Here is a 22,368-nt window from a genome sequence, read left to right as displayed (position 1 = left end):
TTCAAAAAAGACAATTCAAAACCCACCTTTACAGATCTCATTGTGCCCACTCTTTCTAGCCAGGCACCTTACGGCAAAATAGTTTGCAGACCATTGCCATGTAGATCTTTCATTCAATAATTCAGAAGTTAACATCTCCAATTCTAATTGACTCCATCGATCACACCGACTCACAGCTCCACTTTAAGTAATGCAATCATCAGTTTGTTTCCTTTTTGTAATACTTGCATGGACATCGGTTGAGGAACAGCCACAACATACCATCTTTGTGGGCACCAGATCAGGTGCAAGAAATTGCCTTTTAGTACATGTTTTGGCTACAAATGCAATGTAACCTGGGTGGTCTCTGTCCTTACACTGAACCTAAAGTTTTGTATCATGAAAACCAGGCAATCAAGCAGCTGCCTCCACTACTACATGACCCCAGTAATTGAAAACATTGATTACCAGTTTACACAATACCTGCACAACAGACAAAACAACAGGTCTTCCCCTTTGAGTTTGACACTATCCCATGCATGTTTTTAGTGCTGTTTGTGCTTCAGTGCTACCTCAACAAAGTAACTGTTTCCAAAACCTGCTTCCTCACCTAAAGCGGGACCCTACTTTATGAAAGCGACCACCATGGGAGGCAAAGCGTAGCCTTGCGGAGGATGTCTGGTCCCTAATTTGATTCTGCCTATGGCTGCTACTGCACTGCTTAAATATATCTTCTGTGTGTGGCCTTTTTTTTGTTTTAACACAGCTAGGCCTGCAAGTGAAGGCATAGTGATGGGGAACTCGCACTGCTGGGGTGCAGCGACTGGAGATGCCTACACCTGCAGTGGTATTGGTGTTTCTGCTCACAGCTCGGTAAGTTGCCTCTGAGGGTAGCCATGCAGCTGAGTAGGCCCAACACCGGGGCGACCAGCCGTCCAACAGCGGTAACAGAAGCAGGCCTTATCTCCTGGGAGACCATCATGCATCGCCTAAATACTGATTCGGTTCTTCTACGGGGTGTGACATTACACCTTCCCCTTGGCACCACCATGTGTGTTTCTCTCAACCTCATGCCTCTCGGAACATTGAAAGTTGATCCCAAACACTGCCACCCTCAGGATGTGAGAAGATATTGCATAGTTCTAGAGCTTCGGGACATTCCTTCTCCTCTTTCCTAGTCTGATATTGTTGCTGTATTTAATGTCTGAGATCAAAGCCTCAAGGATAAACAGCATTTGCTGCGCCTACAGAGGTGAAAGACTTTATTACTTTCGGAATGGACTACGAATTCGACTGCATTTACCATGATGCATTGGGGTTGGACTTTGTTGCTGGAGTGTAGGCAGTGTGCTCCCTTTCTTTGTAATTTTGTCTTTGGACGGCTCCCTTGAGCCACGGCTGACGAGCCTTGGGAGGCACCTGTGCGCCATGAGAGGTACATAAACCTGAGAAAACATTTGGCGGCATTTCAAGCAAGCCCCTATACCATGCTGCTCCCTGCTGATGATGGGCTAAACCCAGAAACACGTGTACAGGGATAAACAGCATTTGCTGCGCCTACAGAGGTGAAAGACTTTATTACTTTCGGAATGGACTACGAATTCGACTGCATTTACCATGATGCATTGGGGTTGGACTTTGTTGCTGGAGTGTAGGCAGTGTGCTCCCTTTCTTTGTAATTTTGTCTTTGGACGGCTCCCTTGAGCCACGGCTGACGAGCCTTGGGAGGCACCTGTGCGCCATGAGAGGTACATAAACCTGAGAAAACATTTGGCGGCATTTCAAGCAAGCCCCTATACCATGCTGCTCCCTGCTGATGATGGGCTAAACCCAGAAACACGTGTACAGAGATAAACAGCATTTGCTGCGCCTACAGAGGTGAAAGACTTTATTACTTTCGGAATGGACTACGAATTCGACTGCATTTACCATGATGCATTGGGGTTGGACTTTGTTGCTGGAGTGTAGGCAGTGTGCTCCCTTTCTTTGTAATTTTGTCTTTGGACGGCTCCCTTGAGCCACGGCTGACGAGCCTTGGGAGGCACCTGTGCGCCATGAGAGGTACATAAACCTGAGAAAACATTTGGCGGCATTTCAAGCAAGCCCCTATACCATGCTGCTCCCTGCTGATGATGGGCTAAACCCAGAAACACGTGTACAGGGATAAACAGCATTTGCTGCGCCTACAGAGGTGAAAGACTTTATTACTTTCGGAATGGACTACGAATTCGACTGCATTTACCATGATGCATTGGGGTTGGACTTTGTTGCTGGAGTGTAGGCAGTGTGCTCCCTTTCTTTGTAATTAAAGCCTCAAGGCAGCTCCTATTCTCAGGAGCCCTGACAAGCACAAAGGGAAAAACATACATTCTTTGTGTCCAGAACACAATATGACATCTATAACATTAGGTACAAATATGCAGGAACTGAAAGAAATTAAATCATCAATAAACTCTGAAGAGCTGGTTACAATGGAGTCTATGCAAGAACGAATACATCATGCATACAAACATGTCCGTGTTTAAACTGCAGCTAGATACATCAGAAAAAGTGACTGAGGGACCCACAGAACCGGGACGTAGAAGCCCTGGATTGGGAATCTGAACTATGGAACCTGGAGAAAAAGGTCACCGAACTTGATAATAAGAGTGGCAATATGTGCCTTTATGGCTTGCTGGAGTCGGAAGAGAGGGTGACGTGCACAGCCTTCTAGCAGACTATCTACTTAAGCTTTGACACTGGCAATGTTATTGTGCTCAAAAAGATGCAAAGAATGCAAACAGATGACACCCAATTGCTAATCACTCCAGACCAATAAATATGTGCCTTCTACATCACCAGCAAACCAGGTTGATCCTTCAAACTGCCAAGCAAAATGGTCCATATGTCCTCAAAGGACAAAGGCTTTTTATTCACTGCAAGACTTCTCATACGACGCTCATGTAAACCAGAGGAAGTTTTTTGTCCCTCTGACCTTTTCTTAAGCATATAGGAATCAGAAGCGTGCGTAGACCCTGCAACTATGCTGACTGTGGTATATGGCAAAACAAAATAGTCCCATGGCTCACAACCTCTGGAAGCTTTTTCAGAAGCATTTGAATGCTCTCAGATGGATGTAGTACTGACACCATAGGCAACAGATTCACAAACTCTCATCACTGTATATAACACCTCACACTAGCTCATGCTGCCCTCAATTCAGTACTGAATAGAAACAGTCAGCCTCCCCAGGACAAACTTCAAGACAGCCAGCCTCTGAGAGACAGAGATAAATCACAGTCCCCTCTAAAGCCTAGCCACCACAAGCCTATCCCAATAATGCAATTCACCCATCTACAAATCTACAATTTGCAATGATCAGTCTTCATCCACATTGCCTAATTAGATCGATTGTTCAACCTGGGCCCCTCTTATCCTCTGATGTGCAAGGGAAGCCCACAGAGGACATATGAGGTTGCTTGCCCTAGTAAAGTTAGCAGTATTTAGTGATTGTTGTAATTTTGCAGCCAACTAATCAAGAAGTTTACTCTACAGACATGTCTAGTGGTGCTACAGCAATTGCTAGTTGTCTCAAAAGCAAATCCCTGGAGCGGTCACCCACCAGCTCATCTCGTGGTCTGACTATGCGTTGGCTTTCAGTGCCTGCTCTGTATGTCACTCAGATCTTTTGACTGTCTACCTCTTATCTTGTGGGAATGCAAGCAAGAAAGGTCCTGTCACTCTGGTCTCTTATCACCGGCAGCCTCACCAGTTACCTGAGAAGAAAGGGAGTTCTGTCTTACCTGGGATTGAAAAACTAAACATTGTTTTGCTACAAGAAACCCAGCTACCTCTGGTGGTTGACACTGACAAGCAATAGCAAGATTAGGAGGGAACAGTTGTAGCGGCATCAGGCCTGCACTCCTCATTAGAGCCTTCAGGAACACCGACATTACCCTACAGAAATGTGGGATTGCCATTTTCATATGCAAATCCCTACCCACAAGAGTACACAAAACATGATATGATTCACAAGGCCGCTTTGTCTTCTCTAAACTGGCATGTCAAGGACTGTATCTGCTCTGAACACAGCAAAGTGGACTAAGCAGCAGTAGCGGCTGGTAATTTTAGAGGGGTGGAGCGTGTGGGACACACAGGCACACATGCAAACTCACACTCATTCATTCACACATGCGCACACACACACACATCCATTCACAACACTCATGATCAAATATTTAAACATACGCCCATGCACACACCAAACATTCATTAAAAAAACACACACACACAAACATACATACACACACACACACACACACACACACACACACTTACCTTTATCTCTGCCTCATAGGTCTCAGGAGGGATGGGGCTGCTGCCTTCCCTTACTCGCTAACCAAAGGTCAGCAATTGAGGGAAGGCAGCAGTCCCAACTCCTCACAGAGTGGGATAGGGTCAGTGAGACTGCTGACCTCACCCCACTCTGTGACGAGGCGTCACTGATTGACACTCGCCCTGGGTGCTTCAGGGCTTAAAACTGAAGCAGCCAGGTCCAAAGCAACCAGTGACGTTCCCCTTCATCATGAGGGGGAGGAGCTCAAAGCACCTTTGCTACACTGAAGAGAACACGCCCACAGAGCTGTGACTTCTTCAGCCCAGCAAAGTTCAGCTCAGGCAGCTGGGAGCCTGCGCAAATAGCACATGTCTAGCTCCTGGCTGCCTGACCTGAAAATGAAGAACATCTATCAGGCTGACCTTTGCTCAGCCTGACTGACACTCTTCTTGAGGGGCAAAAGGTGGGGGTGGCCCCTCAGCCCCAAAGGGTTATCCGTGGCTGCTAAGCAGAGTATTGACAGAGTTCAGGCATATGAAAATGGTACTTGGTGGAGACTGAAACCTCTCTCTCAAGCCAGATCTGTGCAGCTCTGGTCGCTCAGACCCGTGAACAACAAAAACAGGGGCATAATGTGGGATTTAATGGCAGATTATTCTCTTATTGATCAATGGAGGCTCATGCATCCCAAGGCTAAAGAATATACTTTTTTCTCTCTCAAGACTAAGATCAGAAATGGCAACTTTTTCACAATAGCTGAGATTTTTCCTTAAAATCATAAAATGCACGATTGGAACAACTCATTGCGGATTACTCCCCAATCATCTTGGAGATAGGCCCCAAAGATAGAAACTGAAGGATTAATACTGTAAGAGACGAAGTTTGTGAAGAAAAACAGAAACTACTAGCGTATTTTCAGGACTACATGGCGCTAAATGAGAACTGTGTCACCTCCTATAAGGGTCTTTGGGCTGCTGGGAAATCGTAACTGAGAGGGAGGAAAGAATCTGACCCTTGCCATGGTAGACAACTGCAGCGTGGAAGCATAAAAACATGAAATTGAAATCTAAAAATAAAGCTCCTAAGACATATCGCAAGAAGCCAATGGATATCATGTTTCGTTTTTTACTAGTAAGAAATAGGAGCTAAACACAACACTAACTATCAGTGGTGGCTCCTCCGCCATGAAGAGCGCCACCCCCAACCAGCAGAGGCAAAACTTTAAAAATAATACGATAATAAACTATGTTTACTATCATTTTATTTTTAAAGAGCCTGGGCCAATGGGGTGATGAGCACTGGGGGAAGTGGGGAGCACTCCCCTCAGTGCGCATGTGTGTTTGGCCGGCCAAACACACATGCACAGTAAGCTCTCTCCAACCCGCACTGTGTTTCCGGGTTGGAGAGAGCAGGCACAGGCTCTCAGTCTCCCTGGGAGCACCAAGCCATGGCGTTCCAGCCAATCTTAACGCTGCTTTCATGCTGCCAGCAGCACGAGAGCAGCATTAGGATTGGCCTCAGGGCAGGGTGGGAGCCTGTGCTGTAGTGAAGCAATAAGAGCGTTGAGGAGTCAGATAAATTGTTTTTTTAAAATTTGTTTTGTTGTCGTTGTTCTTTTGCTCCCCCCCAGCCAAGCGCTGCCCTGACATTTTTCCACGCCGCAAGCGGGAACTGCTAACTATGCTGGACGAGAAAGCCCTTCAAGATACTAAAATCACCACTTTGAACACAGGGAAAATGCCCTGGCTTTCCATCTGAAACAAAAACAGCTGGGTCAGGCAACCAAGCGCTTTACAATGGGCAAAATGCTCTGCTCAGTAATCCCAGAGATCTTACTAAAGAATTAGCTTCCTTCCTTGCAACTGTTTACATGTCAGAAGCATCCACTGATGATAATGCTGAGCTATAGTTTCTTGACAGACTATAGATCCCAAAATTGACCCCAGAAAGGCTGTTAATTTTTAATGAAGAAGTGGCAGAAGCTATCAAAGAAATGCCCAGATGGAAAGCCCCCAGGGAAAAGGATTTCCAGACGAATTTTATGATAACAATATCTCCCTCAGCTCTGTTATTGGAAAAGATGTTCTAAGAAAATCTGCAAGTGGATAGTTTACCACCTGACTTCTACAGAGTCTATATATCACAGATCACTAAACCAGGACCCATTGCGATGAGCAAACTACAGCCCATATCATTAATAAACAGCAATATCAAAATTTTAGCCAAGATTTTGGCAAAATTGTTGAACAAGGTCACTACCTCACTTATGTACAGAATCAAGTAGGGCTCATCTCAGGGTACTCCTCAAACAACCATATGCGCACATTGTTCCACCTAATTTGAAATACCAGATTGCATGAGGATGAAAAGGTAGCCCTATCCCTTGATGCTGGAAAGGCATTTGATTGGGTAGAATGGGGCTACTTTTTTCCAAGGATGGGTCAGAATCCCACCTTTTTGACTATGACGCAAATCATTGTTAATGATAATTCCTAGAATTATGGTTACATTCTTGTGGATAAGAGCAGGGCCAAGATTGGAGGGCCACCACAAACCGGATCAGATTGAGTCTGAAATTCCAAACAGAGTCTCTTCGGTCTGGTCTCCGTTCAGCTTTAAACAATAATCATGCATCAGTACTGACCTCTTTAAGGCATTCCATGAGATCATGTCTCATGGTTTTGACATTTCCAACAATTGATGCAATTAACTGTGTGTCATCTGCAGAAGAAAGAATGTCAAAACTTTTAGATCAAACAATAGATGCAAGAGGTGCTATATATTAAATAGTGTCAGGCTCAGTGATGAAACCTACAAGTATCTGGTGTAGGATCCTATCTGAATGGGTGGAGGTTATTTCATTACATGTGGCAAGCTAACAATGTTTGGAACAATTTAAGATCTTCCCATTGAGACCGCTCTTGTGCACATTCTAACAGAGTATGGTGAGATATTGTATTGAACGCTGCCAATAAATCAAGAATCAGGGCTGCAGATTTACCCCCAATCACTATGGTCTCAATGTTGTCAGTATCCACCAAGAGAGTGGTTTCAGTGTTATGGTTTGCTCAAAACCCTGTTTGCGTATTGTCCAGAATGTTGTTCTCCTCCAGGTATTGGGAAAGCTGGAGGGTTATTATTTTTTTTAAACTTTGGCCAGGTAGGGTAATAATGAAATGGGGATGTAGTTTATTATGTTGATAGGACTGGCTTTGAGTTTTTTAAGTAGTGCAAAGTCATGAGGAGTTCTTTCATACATCAGAAAAAATGTCTGTTTCCAAGACAAGGTTGAACAGCTTGGTGATGCCATGGTTGTAGCAGCTTGGCATTAGCATATAGAACACAACGAGGGTAAGGGTTGTCAGGAGACCCCGACTTACCCACAACCATAGTCTCTTCCACCCCAGTTGTTGTGAAAGCAAAGATGGAATTCAGAACATCCATTGATAAAGTTTTGCAATGAAAACCAGACCTTTACATAAGCGTTAGTAGTAGGTAGAATGACAAACTCAGAATAAACCTTCATGATTTTTTTCTGGAAAAATCTGCTGTATTGGAGTAGGGCATCGATGACACGGAGATGGCTTGCTCACAAGCCGATGACTGTCCAAAATCCTTTACTAGTATATGTTAGACCTGGCATATTTGGCATTGTCTCCCCTATCACTTTTTGCCTCCGCTTCCCATGTTTTGACTGTCTGCTGGATTCTGTTTTTGCTGTTTTTGGTACTCTGGGCACTTTACCACTTCTGACCAGTGCTAAAGTGCAAGTGCTCCTGAATAAAGCATATGTGTAGATGGCTTTTCCATGATTGGCATATTTGGTTTACTAGTAAGTCCCTAGTAAAGTGCACCAGAGGTGCCATATGCTACTAGTGGGCTTGCAGCATGGTTGTGCCTCTCACATGAGTAGCCCTGGAAACGTGATCAGACCTGCCACTGCAGTGTCTGTGTGTGCAGTCTTGCACTGCCAATTCGACCTGGCAAGTGTACCCACTTGCCAGGCCCAACCCTTCCCTTTTTTTACATGTAAGCCACCCCTAAGGTAGGCCCTAGTAGCCCCATGGGAAAGGTGCAGGGTATGTTAAAGGTGGGACATGTACTGATGTGGTTTACATGTCCTAACAGTGAAATACTAACACATTTGGTTTTCACTTTAGCAAGGCTTATCTCTCTCATAGGTTAACATGGGGGCTGCCTTTGAACATTTTTAAGGTGCAGATTCCCTTTGAGAGCAGATTGAAATATAGAGTTTGGTGTCTCTGAGCTCACAATTCAAAAATATATCTTTTGGTAGAGTTGGTTTTTAAACTGTTGGTTTGAATATGCCACTTTTAGAAAGTAGGCATTTTCTTGTTTTAACCATTCTGTGACTCTGCCTGTTTGCGGATTCTCTGTCTGGGTCAGATTGACAGTTAGGCTGTTGGTGAATCTCCGCTAGACAGTGACACGAAGGGAGCTGGGGTGTAGCCTGCATATCCTGATGAGCCATCTGAGCTAGAGTGGAGGGAGGAGTGGTCACTTACACCTGAATGGGCTGTGTCTGCCCTGACACAATGCAGTCTGACAGATTTAGGCAGAGATCTGGGAAAACATTACTTACATGGATAGTGTGATCATTTGACACAGGAGCATCTGGAGTAATGCTAGATGTAGGAGATGCTCTGAAGTTTTGGATAATTAGCACTGGTCCTACTGTACAGGAGCAGTTTAGGGGCTATCAGGTTAACCAACAGATCACCCTACTGCAGCTAGCAGTTATGGGGTGTTATCAAAAGTATCCTGCAGAGTCAGACTGGCCACAAACAATAAGCCTTGGTATACATTAAGGAATGGAATGCAGAGAATTAAGTAGGAGGGAATGAAAACTGCAATTTTCCTAGGTGATGATCACTGTCTGTTAGACGGACTGCTCTCTGTGTCAGTGTAAAACAAAATAGTTAGCTTCGCTCCTCCAGCCTAAAAACATGTGATAATGGCCCCCATTAATCAATCAGACAGGTAATCCCTTAAAGGATGTGCTGGAGGCAGTTCGTGAGTTAGGAGAGCTTGGAGACTGGATGAACCCTGAGAGACACTTGAGGTCTGAAGGCCACACAAATAATAACAGAGTATCTAGGAGAGATATGTTTAAGGCATTCCTGAAGGATGGTTTCAACAAAGAATAGATACCAAGAGTCCGCGGGAGATTTATTGCAAGCGAGGGCTGGACAGAAAGGAGGGGAGCAGAAAGGTGAATAAGCAGGCAAACAAACAAGGGAATCAGGGCAAGTCACAGATGCTGGAGGAAGGAAAAGAAAGGGAAAAAAGTGAGGAAACTCAGCGATTTATTGGATTGTTTGGTTTTTGGAGACAGCATATCTCTCACTTGAGTCAGATTTTGGCCCCTTTGTACAAGGTGACTCGAAAGAAGCATGAGTTTGAATGGGGAGAGCAGCAGCAGTGTGCATTTGAATTGGCAAAGGAGGCGATTCAACAGTTGTTAGACAAATGGCCAGTACAGGAAGGAGACATTGAGTTTCAGTGGGATTTTGTAAATTAGAGTATGTGCAGTGCTTAATTTGTAAATTCAAAGGTGCCGGTGCCCAAAGCCCTCCTCTTAAACATGCAGCTGTTGTAATTAAACGTGTGAACATGGAACACTGAGGCGGCTTAATCCTGAAGCCACCTCGAGCCTCTTCAATCCATATAAAGCCACTCCCTGCCCCTTCAGCTCACTCTGGCAGCTTTTTACTTTCTCCCTTTGTGACGCTTTTTCGTTTTTCCCTTCATCCATTTTTCCCATATGTGTTATTTGCTTGCAGCAAATGCTTGAGGCAGAAGAATAAGCCCCGGCCCTCAAAATTAAGTGCCGGTACTCAGCACCGGAAACAACAAGCACAAATTAAGCACTCAGTATGTGGCAAAATCAGGGATGAAAGAGGGTGCCCCTGGGTTTCTGGACCAAAAAGCTACCAGGTGCTGCAGAGAGATATACCCCCTTTGGGAAACAGTTACTAGTGTGCTACTGGGCTCTAGTGGATACTAAGCAAATGACTATAGGGCATGAGTTGATTCTGAGACCCGAGATCCTGATAATGCAGTGGGTGATGAGTTCACCTAAAACTCACCGGATAGGACATGCATAGGAAGCAAGTGTCATTAAGTGGAAATGGTACATACAGGACAGGGCCTGAGTGGAACCACCAGGAAACGTTGCCCTGCATGAACAGGCAGCACAGGCCCACGTGCAGGATGATGAGATGGTGCAGGAGTTTCCAGATGTAAAAGAGTCACCCGTTAGGTGGGGTGAGCCATTTTAATCCTTGCCCCCTGAGGATAGGAAACTTGTATGGTTCACCAATGGTTCAGCAAAGTATGTGGGGGCCAAAAGACATTGGAAGGGAGCGTCGTATAACCCAGTAACCAAGAAGCTGCTTTCTACTGCAGGAGAAGGGAAGAGTAGTCAATACGCAAAATTGTACACTGTATATAAAGCATTAAAACAGGAACTTCTTGGGACATGTCACATTTATACAGATTCTTGGTCCACCGCCAATGGGTTAACCACCTGGCTTCCCACATGACAAGCGCACAACTGGCAAATACATTCCACAGAGGTGTGGGGCAAAGAATTGAGACAGGAATTTTGGGAAATGCTAGAGCAAAGTACTGTTACTGTATATCATGTAGTTGCCCACTGTCCCACCGATTTACTAGAACGATGGCTCAATTCCTTTGCAGACGACAAAGCCAAAATCTCAGAGGCATAAGTGGCAACGTAGGATTCTGACTTGGTTGGGATGGCTAAATGGGCGCACGAAAAATGTGGACATCTGGGAGAGAAGGCCACTAACAGGTGGGGCAGAGATTAGAGGGATGCACATTCCCCTAAATTTGATAAAAACAGTGATCATACAGTGTCTTATTTGGCAACACACACAATAGAGATCTGTCCGCAAACTGTCAGAGGTCAGTTTGGGATAGGGAAGTTACCAGGGCAGATATGGCAAATCGATTACATTGAATAGTTGGGGGTGTCGAAAATCCTGCGTGGTGGTAAATACTTTTTCTGAATATCTGATTGCGTTTCCATGTAAATGTGCTACTCAATTCAACATCATCAAAACACTGGACTTGTTTATGTTGTACTATTACGCAGTCCCACTCCAAGTCCAGAGTGACAACGGGTCACATTTCAAAAGTAAATTGGTGCAAGATTATTGTTCACAACACAATATTGAATGGATGTATCATATTTCATTTTACCCACGAGCTGCAGGATTGATTGAGAGAATGAATGGTTCACTAAAAGCCCAATTGGGAAAACTAGCAGACGGTACTCCGAGAAATTGGAGAGATCATGTGAATGAAGCCTTGTTGATACTTAATAATAGGCCCTTGACAAATGCAGAAACACCATTAATTTAAATGTCAACCCCAGCATTACGGATACAAACCCATGTTGCAACAAATACTATTATGTATTGGGAGACAAAAACAGGAGCCTTAGCTCCCTACCGAGCCACACCAGAATCTGCAGGTCTTGATTTGCATGCTTTGAACATGTACAGATTGACACCAAGAGACATGGTGCTTATTGAGACAGGTGTTGGAATACAAATTCCACCGGAGCATTTCGGATTGATTGCTCCTCGATCTGGGTTGGCACTCTAAGGTAATCAGGTCTTGGGGGGAGTGATCAATGCAGAATATCAAAGAAAAATTAAGGTGATTTTATTTAACAGTGGAGATGCTGATTTAATAATACAATCTGGAGACAGAATTGCTCAGATTTTCATCATTTCAGTGTATGGAGGAATTGTTAAAAAGGAGACTGCTCCCGGCCCTTCGTACAGTACGTGAGCAGGGAGGTTTTGGCTCAACTGACAAAAATCCTGGTGTTAAGGTGTGGGTAGAATCCCCAAATCGTCCTCCTGAACCTGCAGAAATCATAGCAAAAGGCAATGACATTGTGTTGCAAGTCATGAAACCAGGATAGGAAAAGTGGGAGCACGTATCAGCTGATAAATGTTATTTGTGAGAATAATCATAATTGTCTCTTTTTCAGATCATACTACGAGGTTTCTTTGTGCCAGTTGCTCTGCAATGACTCCCTTCAGGCAAGTGCACATGGGGTTGGGAGGGACCGGAAGCCCCCAGCCATCACGTGACTGACCCACAGTGCCGATCGACATTTCTATTGTAGCATCCTTATAATGTATGGACTTAGCTGGCACAAATTGTGCTTAACCGAACAGATTTCTGCATGACGAATATGAAAAGTACTGTTGACGTTATATCTACTTGTTTAGTCACCATACTTACTCCTGCCAGTGTTTTGCTTCAAATCTTTAATACCACCAACAAGGATGGAGCTGTGAAAGAAAGTGATGTGTTGACACACTACCCACCCTATAAATGTTGCTGGTTTTGCCAACAGACAGCGGATGAAAAATTGTATATTCGAACACACATGATTACTTACAATATTACTACCGGTGATGTCCACTACAACTTAACTTGCAACACTTACAAAATCAGAAAATGTGCTCAAATGCGCCCTGAAGCAACAACGAAGTCTTCTCAAGAGATCCTGTGGGAACAACGAGTGCTATGTAAGCAAAGAAATGATAAAACATGTAGAAAGGTCAACAATGGAATGTCTTGTCAACATATAGTGACTGCTGCTAGTCACATCAAGCATGTCAAACTACCTGTGGCGTGGTTGTTCTCTTGTGGGAATACCACCTATACGTAGTTTCCTGCCAATATAACCGGAGGACCATGTGCCTTCACGCGGGTAGGACTTAAGATGTTTCCATTTCACTCTGTATTACATACTCGAGGGAGGGAAGGGAAGCAGTTCAAATAAGTGAAGACTGTGAATCTGAAATTCAGCTATTATCTTAATCAGAATATGTGAGTTTAAGTATCTATATTGTAGGAGTTCCAGGATTAGCTGTTTATAATACTCGAGTTATTAACAAATTAGCATGTTTGATAGTCAAGAATAATAACCATATTTCTATTGCTTTAGCAGAGTTATTATTAGATATACAATGCACCAGAAAAGCTGCATTGCACAACAGGGAAGACGTTGACTATTTATTGTTAAACAATTACCATGATTGCTAAGACATTGAGGGTATGTGTTGTTTTAACCTGTCAGATCACTCTAAATCCATTCAAACCCACATTGAAACCTTCAATGAGTTGGTGAAGGGAGTGAAGCAACATGTAGACAAAGGGTGGTGGGATTGGTTATTTAGCTGGCTTCCTGATTTAGGTCAACTTAGGTCCATTTTAGTTGGAATGCTTGTAGTCATTTGTATTATAATAATACTATGTTGCTGTATATAATGCATACCTCACCTACTTACTATGTTTAAACCAAAAAGGGTTACTTTTAGCCCTGTATGCTATGAGAGTCATTTGTCAAAAGTGGAGTGTAATGCTATCTGTATTTGACCACCGACTCCATCTTGACCACTGACTCCATTTTGTGCTTAGCTTCAGGTGTCGTCACAATGGTGGCACAGGGTTTTTCCACACTGAGCTTGTTTTCCACACAAAACGTGTTTGCGCTTTTCTCACCAGCACAGGGTTACACCACATTTGAACTAAACATGGGGGAAGTGGAAGGAAAAAGTGACAAGACAGTCTCAGCCTGGGAATGTTTTCATCAAGGGAAAGTACAGCTCATCTGTCTTTGGAATGTGCATTAGGGCAGGGCCCAGGCCTTTGTTTTCGACGCAGACCGAGTACATCCAGCGTTTGAATTTCATAACCAAAGGGAGAGGAGAGTGCTAGAATCTTCCTCTTGAGTTTAAGGTATATACCTGAACGTGGATGCATGGTTCAGGGAAAAAAATCCATGGTGGGAAGATCACCTGCCTCAGCCGTCCAGGGTTCCTTGGCTTGATGCTGGCAAGCATGAAGTATTCAACCTTCATGGTGATGCTTTTTAATTCTTAATTATCTAGCCTGACTATGCATGTATATATATATATATATATATATATATATGATATATATATATATATATATATATATATATATATATTTACTGCATATACTCATTGTTAATGTATTGCACATTTTTGGTCTGTCGTTTAACTGATGTGAGTCTTTTGGCATCTACACGTGTTTTACTGTATTCAAGTTAAATGCTCATGTTGATATTTTCACATGCTTTTATTTGATATCTGGGAAGTGCCTTAATAAATTCATTACTAAGACTAAAAGTGCTGCATTCTTTGGCATTGTTTCCTCTTAGTTCAAAGTAGAGTAACACAGAAGGGACCCTCACTCTAGTCAGGGTAAGGGAGGTACGCAGCTCAGATAACATCTGTTCACCCCCCTGGTAGCTTGGCACAAGCAGTCAGGTTTATCTCAGAGGCATTGTGTAAAGTATTTGCACCATCATGCAGAGTAACACAGTGAAAACACCACAAAAGAACTTTACACCAGTTTAGAAAAATAGGCAATACTTATCTAAATCAAACAAGACCAAAATGATAAAAATCCAACATACACAAGCAAAGATATGAATTTGTAAAGTAAAAAGATTCTTAATCCATAGAATTCAATGGATGAATTGTTTTAGCACAAAGTACTTGGTATGAGTGAAAAATAAAGCTACACAGGCAAGCGGGCGTCGGGAATGCAAGCAATGCGATGATTCCTTACTTGCAAGTGAGGCAGTTTGGCGATTTCTAGGTAGGTGATGTGTCAGTTTCCAGACCAGGAGCCTCAGGTCTGTGTGGTGATACTGAAGATTTTGATGCCCAGGGATGATGAGTGGAAAATCCGGTCACACAGGAGCTATGAATCCGTGCTGAGCTGGTGCTGCGTCGATTTTACGAGTGCTGTCGATTTTTCAGCCACGGTGCAGGTGCTACATGGATTTTCTCCGGGTTCTGACATCTTCTCCTTCCAGGGGCCCATGGACTGGGTGTGGCACCACTTGGCAAGTCAGAAGACTCATCAAGAGAGCCCAGGTGCTGGCAGGTGAAGTCTTTGATGTCCCTGAGACTTCTTAACAGGAGGCAAGCTAAGTCCAAGCTCTTGGAGAATTTACACAAGCAGGATACACATCGAAGTCCAAACTTTGTCCCCTTTAAGGCAGAAGCAGCCACTTCAGGAAAGCCCAGCAAAGCACACACAGCAAAGGGGCAGTAGTCCTCCTCCAGCTCTTCAGCTCTTCTCCTTCCCAGAGGTTCCTCGTTATCCAGGAGTGTTCTAAAAATCTGGGGTTTGGGGGTCCACTACTTATACTCATTTCTGCCTTTGAAGTAGGCAAACTTCAAAGGAAAATTTCTGTCCTTCACAAGATCCTGCCTTGCCCAGGCCTGGCTTCAGACACACTCCAGGGGGCTGGGGAATCCATTATGTCAGGACAGGCACAGCCCTTTCAGGTGCAGGTGTCAGCTCCTCCCTCCCCACTCTAGCCCAGGAAGACTCATCGGGATATGCAGGACACACCTCAGCTCCCTTTGTGTCACAGTCTAGAGGGAATTCACAGACAGCCCAACTGTCAGTCTAAACCAGACATGGATTCCACATGCAGGCAAAGGCACAGAATGATTAAGCAAGAAAATGCCCACTTTCTAAAAGTAACACAAAAGGATGATGGACACAGTGCTGAAACTTTTCAAACATCACCCCCAGTCATAGATCTGGGTTTAATCCACGGTTCTTTTGCTCACCATGCCAACCCAAGCATATGCAAATCAGTCTTGGCCATGTTCCCCATGGGAACAGTCCAGCCCGAACTGCCAGGCCAGGTCCTCCCTGGACCGGAAACAAGCATCCTGGGACTGGTTTCAGGGTATCACCCTTAATCAGCCAGGCTAGCTAGAATCCAGTGGCACAGTGAGCAAGGGACCCACATCTGGGCATACCCTTCCCACTTAGGGCAACTTTAGAAACCCAAAAGGATGATGGACAGAGTGTTAAAACTTTTCAGACACTCACCCACAGTCACAGATCTGGGTTTAATCCATCATTCTTTTGCTCACCATGCCATCCAAGTTTGAACCCAGACATATACAAATCAGTCTTGACCCTGTTTCCCAGGGGAACAGTCCAGCGCGAACCACCAGGCCAGGTCCTCCCTGGATCGAAAACAAGCATCCTGGGACCGTTTTGAGGGTATCACCCTTCATCTGTCAGGCTAGCTTGAATCCAGTGGCACAGTGAGCAAGGGGCCCACGTCTGGGCATACCCTTCCCACTTAGGGGAACTTTAGCAACACAAAAGGATGATGGCCAGAGTGTTGAAACTTTTCAAACACTCACCCCCAGTCACAGATCTGGGTTTACTCCATTGTTCTTTTGCTCACCATGCCACCCCAGTTTGGACCCAGCCATATGCAAATCAGTGATGATCCTGTTCCCCGTGGTTACAGTCGAGCCCGAACTGCCAGGCCAGATCTTCCCTGGACTGGAAACAAGCATCCTGGGACCGGTTACAGGGTATCACCCTTCGTCAGTCAGGCTAGCTTGAATCCAGTGGCACAGTGAGCAAGGGACCCACATCTGGGGATACCCTCCCTACTTAGGGCAACTTTAGCAACACAAAAGGATGTTGGACAGAGTGTTAAAACTTTTTCACACACTCACCCTCAGTCATAGATCTGGAATTAATCCATCATTCTTTTGCTCACCATGCCACCCCAGTTTGTACTCAGCCATACGCAAATCAGTCTTGACTCTGTTCCCCAGGGGAACAGTCCAGCCCAAACTGCCAGACCAGGTCCTCCCTGGACTGTAATCAAGCATCCTGGGGCAAGTTTCAGGGTATCACCCTTTTTCAGGCAGGCTAGTTTGAATCCAGGGGCACAGTGAGCAAAGGACCCACATCTGGGCATACACTTCCCACTTAGGGCAACTTTAGCAATACAAAAGGATGATAGACAAAGTGTTAAAACTTTCCAGACACTCACCCCCAGTCACAGATCTGGGTTTAATCCATCATTCTTTTGCTCACCATGCCACCCCGGTTTGGACCCAGCCATATACAAATCAGTCTTGACCCTGTTTCCCATGGGAACAGTCCAACATGGACTGCCAGGCCAGGTCCTTCCTGGACCAGAAAAAAACATCCTGGGACCAGTTTCAGGGTATTAACCTTCATCAGCCAGGCTAGCGTGAATCCAGTAGCACAGTGAGCAAGGGACCCACATCTGGGCATACCCTTCCCACTTAGGGCAATTTTAACAAAACAAAAGGATGAAGGACAGAGTGTTGAAACTTTTCAAACACTCACCACGAGTCACAGATCTGGGTTTAATCCATTGTTCTTTTCCTCACCATGCCATCCCAGTTTGGTCCCAGCCATATGCAAATCAGTCTTGACCCTGTTCCCTGTGGTTACAGACGAGCCTGAACTGCCAGGCCAGGTTCTCCATGGACCGGAAACAAGCATCCTGGGACCGGTTTCAGGGTATCACCCTTCATCAGTCGGGCTAGCTTGAATCCAGTGGCACAGTGAGCAAGGGACCCACGTCTGGGGATACCCTTCCCACTTAGGGCAACTTTAGCAACACAAAAGGATGATGGACAGATTGTTAAAACGTTTTCACACACTCACCCTCAGTCACAGATCTGGGTTTATTCCATCATTCTTTTGCTCACCATGCCACCCCAGTTTGGACCCAGCCACATGCAAATCAGTCTTGACCCTGTTTCCAGTGGGAACAGTACAACACAAAAGGATGATGTACAGAGAGTTGAAACTTTTCAAACACTCCAGTCACAGATCTGGGTTTAATCCATCGTTATTTTGCTCACCATGCCACCCCGGTTTGGACCCAGCCATATGCAAATCAGTCTTAACCCTGTTTCCCATGTGAACAGTCCAGTCCGAACTGCCAGGCCAGGTCCTCCCTAGGCTGGAAACAAGCATCCTGGACCGGGTTCAGGGTATCACCCTTCATCAGCAAGGCAACAGGCATTTGCAGCCGATTTTCATCCCCCCAGGGCACTTTGGTATTAGAGAAGGGGCAGCTGAAGCTTGTGCGGCCCCTTCTTTAATACAAGTAGCGCTGGTGCAAATATAGCACCAGCGCTATCATTAGGGAGCATTCCCTCATTTGCATGGGGGTGTGGCCCCATGCAAATGAGAGAATCTCTTTGTTTCTGTGCCAGCTCGGTATTACCGACATGGGCGCAGTGGCAAACATGCCTTTAGAAGGCTCACTGAAAGTGCGCCACAAAAAGGTGCCGCACTGTCAGTGCACCTTCTAAAGGAAGCCCTCTGGAGGGATGAAAAGGAGTCCCAGGGACCCCCCAGACATTCCCTCACAGGCAGGTACAGTGACTCACTGCACCTGCCCACAAAGGGATCTCTAATCCCTCTGAAAAGTGCAGGCGGGTTGGCGCCTGCACAGAGAAACACGTAGCACCTATTAAACAGCTGCTCCAAATTTCTCTTGAATGAGCTGCACTGGGGGCAGCACAAGTTCACAGCTGCCCTGAGGGCAGTGCATTCTGCCTAATAGGGTACACTTTTGCGGTTTGCCTCTGGCGCACCTGCCAGGAAAGTGCGCCCTTTAGGTAATACGGGCATGGGTGGGTACACAATATTCAATCAAGCTTTGCACATTTCATCATTGAAGAAGGTCAATGTGCTTAATTTGGAGTGCTGTCCCTGTCTAGTGACACTGTGTGGTAAACATAGTAAATGGATGTGCACCTCTTTTGCATGTTAACTTGTTTTTAAAATTGCTGATGCTTGTATGTGATATCACCACTTCAAAGATCCAATCAATTAACCCTTTTAAGGTGTACATAGCGTGATTAACAGCATTCAAACAGTGATCCACAGCCTTTCAAACAATGTTAATGTATTCTTGAGAAATGATTTGTTGACAGTTTAATGCGGCTATGGATTTTAGTGAAAGCGGGTGCATGATACAAAAAAAGTACATTTGGAAGTTATGGCTAATGCAGGCTGCTCTAATCATTTTGCATCTTGTGCATTAGTAAGCACATTAAGGAAATCTTCACAAACAATATTGACAGATAAGTATGTTTATGTGTTTATCAGGGCAGCTGAGGTGTCTTGGTGGGGGGAAGATGTGCTCTTTGATAAATAATATTTCGGGTCTCCTCAGAAGGCGACCAAGCACTCCTCTTAAAGACAGAGGGACTGATTTATCTTTTGGCGGGCAGGCTACTTCACTGTAAGATGTATGCCCACCTGCTGAGAGTTGGAAGGGCCACAGGCTTTTCATTGACTAAGCTCCTTCTTGGCTTCGTCGCCTTTGTTGGCCCTGTCGACAGAAAGCTCCTTCTGATGGCCTGACGGGCTGTCAGATGGCCATTACACTACCCACCCAAATTAGTGTGGATGGTGTGATGTCATTTTTTTCTGCCCCTCACTGCAATGTAAAATCTGCTAGTGAGGGACAGAAAAAAAATAATGCCCCCACACCACGCAGGGAAAAAGTCCTGGTTGTGCAGGGCATTCGTTTTTGTGATTCATTAACAAACTCCCAATCTGGGAATTTGTTTTTGAAAAACAAAAACTTTGTTAAAGTTGGGTGGACAGCCTTCAAAATCGACAGTGGGCGTCCACCAAACATTCTGCTCCTTGACAGGAACTACCAGGATGGCAGTTCCTGTCATGGTACAGAGATTACTGCTGGGCCAGTGGTGATCTTTAAATTTGGTGGACGGTAGTCCGTCAGGGCTGGCAACTGCAATGTCCTATGCCATCCCGACAGACAAAATGCTGTATTCTAAATTATAGATTAGCCCCATAGGGCCTGATTTAGAGTTTGGTGGATGGGTTACTGAATCATAAATGTGGCAGATATTCTGTCCACTATGTGGAATTTCACATATGTGTGCACGCAAACGTGTGGAAATACCATGTTTCTTTGTTTGACAGAACTTTATGCGGGGATAACAACAGCGTAAAGAGTTGTAAACCCTCACGTTTTACACATGCTCAGATGTACTATTACTCACCAAAGCGCAAACCTGCATGATGGTTGACAGGGAGCAACACCAGCTAAAATAGTTAATTAGTTTGTATGTGCCACAGACCACAGGAAATATGGCTGGGAAGATCAAGGGGTGCCAATGAGAGCAGGACAATGGAAGAGTATTCAACCTAGGATCAGTGAGCAAGAGGAGTGGAAGCAGGTCAGAAGCACAGAAGGCCAGGGATGGCACAAGAGAGGACAATTTACAGGGACGCATGAGCATGGGGTATATGAGGGAGGGCAGAGAGATCAGGAGGAAAGGGAAGATGGAGAAGGAAGGCCCGTGTTCAAGAGGAGAGTAAAAGAGAGACAGCACATGGAATAGAGAAGGCATAGAAAGAGGGTAGAAGCAGTGATGAGTGACACTTTGAAGTAAGGCAGTGACCATGCACAAGGAACATGAGCGCATGAAGTCCAAGAGAAGTGTTTGCAGTGAGGTGAGACCAAGACAAAAAGGGTTCCGTAGGAGACAGCAAAGGAGGAAGGCACCGTCCAGATCACATTGAGGACTGAAGAACCAATGGATCCCTTGCAATGTACACCTGGGCATAGCCCACTCTCCAGCTCATCCACCTCTTCATCGCAACTACAGCGTTCACTTCCGCTATCATCCAACACAGCTTCAGTCCACTGCTTGCTGCAGCCTCCCATTACTTCTGCATTTCAGATACAGCAGTGCTGCTAGAAAGTGCATGCGCTCTTCCATGAAGTATACATATTTGTTGACAAGTTCTGTTACAGTCCATTAAAAGCATGGCAGTCCTGCTGAGACGTGCATTACTACTAAAAGGCGATGCACTCAAGGGAAGTTGATAACTCATTGCCTCTCAATATTTGCTGTCTCTGATGAGACTACCAAAACATGCCTTTAACCTCTGGGCGAGCATAACGGTAATTTAATTGCCATTTTTAATTTGCGTTTTTTATATCAAGCTTTGCAGACCAGCACATTGCCCTTGTATGACAATCGGATAACATGAATCTCAAACTGGTGCCCGATGACCTTTTGGGCTTTGATACCAAACTTCCCAGCATTTAGTGAAGCCATCATGGAGTTGTGGATTTCATAATGACAATCCCCCAGCCCATGTATTCAATATGACTAGACTGCACTTACAGGGTCTAAGAATGGACTTAGACTCTTTAGGGGTGTATTTCTCATACAGCTATGCCTTCACTACACCCTGCCTTAGGGCTGTAAGGCCTGCTAGAGGGCTGACTTACCTACGCCACAGGCAGTGGTTTGTGGGCATGGTACCGAGAGAGGGATGGCATGTCAACTTTACCTTTTGCTCCCCACCAACCTACACAATCTGCAATGGCAGTGTGCATGTGTTTGGTGAGGGGCCCCTTAGGGTGGTAAAATAAATGCAGCAGCCCTTAGAGACCCTCCCTTGGCCACAGGGCCCTTGGTACCACTGGGATGTTTTACAAGGGGCTTAGCTGTGTGACAGAGGTGTGCCAAGTGTGGAAGCAATGGTACAGTTCAGGGAAATAACACAGATACTGGGGCCTGGTTAGCAGGATCATAGCCCACACTCAGTCAAGTTAACATCAGATATCAGTCAAAAGGTAGGGGGGGACGTGCAAAAAGGGGCGCTTTCCTTCAGAAACCATGAAACATAACATGAGACCTGCAGACTAAATTATAAACGCTAGCTAATTACAATTACTTTCTGCTCTCCTATCTCTCACACATCCTCATCCATCACACTTCTAGGAGCTGTGCCCCAAGGCAGATAATAGTACCTTTGTGGTCACAGACACACAACACCAAAGCATTTCCCACATAAGATCTCAAATACATCACCACCAACAACACACTCACTCACGTTATAGCTTGCTACTTCAACGGCATTGCGCTAGAGTGTTCCACAAAGGGGTATCAAGTGCAATGCATTCTACAATACCACACCCGCTCCCATCAATCCCTGTTAAAACTACACACTGTACAGGTTATGCAAAAAAACGTGTGAGTGGAGCACTCCAGCCCTCACTGGGGCCTACAGCATAAAATGGTGGCACCTGACAACTCTCAAGGACTTTATGGAGAAATAGTTTGAGGGCCACACCAGCTCTCCGTGGTAGGCCCACACCC

The 22,368-nt window shown here is 45.1% G+C and overlaps 1 protein-coding gene across 2 annotated transcripts in view; it reads right to left on the bottom strand.

The window, feature by feature from the left end:
• The window catches only part of MECOM (MDS1 and EVI1 complex locus), a 1,802,619-nt gene that overhangs the window by 1,669,866 nt on the left and 110,385 nt on the right, over positions 1-22,368 (bottom strand). The gene's annotated exons all lie outside the window — the stretch shown is intronic.

Source organism: Pleurodeles waltl, chromosome 11 (assembly GCF_031143425.1).
Source record: "Pleurodeles waltl isolate 20211129_DDA chromosome 11, aPleWal1.hap1.20221129, whole genome shotgun sequence".
Lineage (NCBI taxonomy): Eukaryota > Metazoa > Chordata > Amphibia > Caudata > Salamandridae > Pleurodeles > Pleurodeles waltl.
The sequence above is the reverse complement of the archived record's forward strand: the minus strand, read 5'-3'. Positions and strand labels throughout refer to the sequence as shown.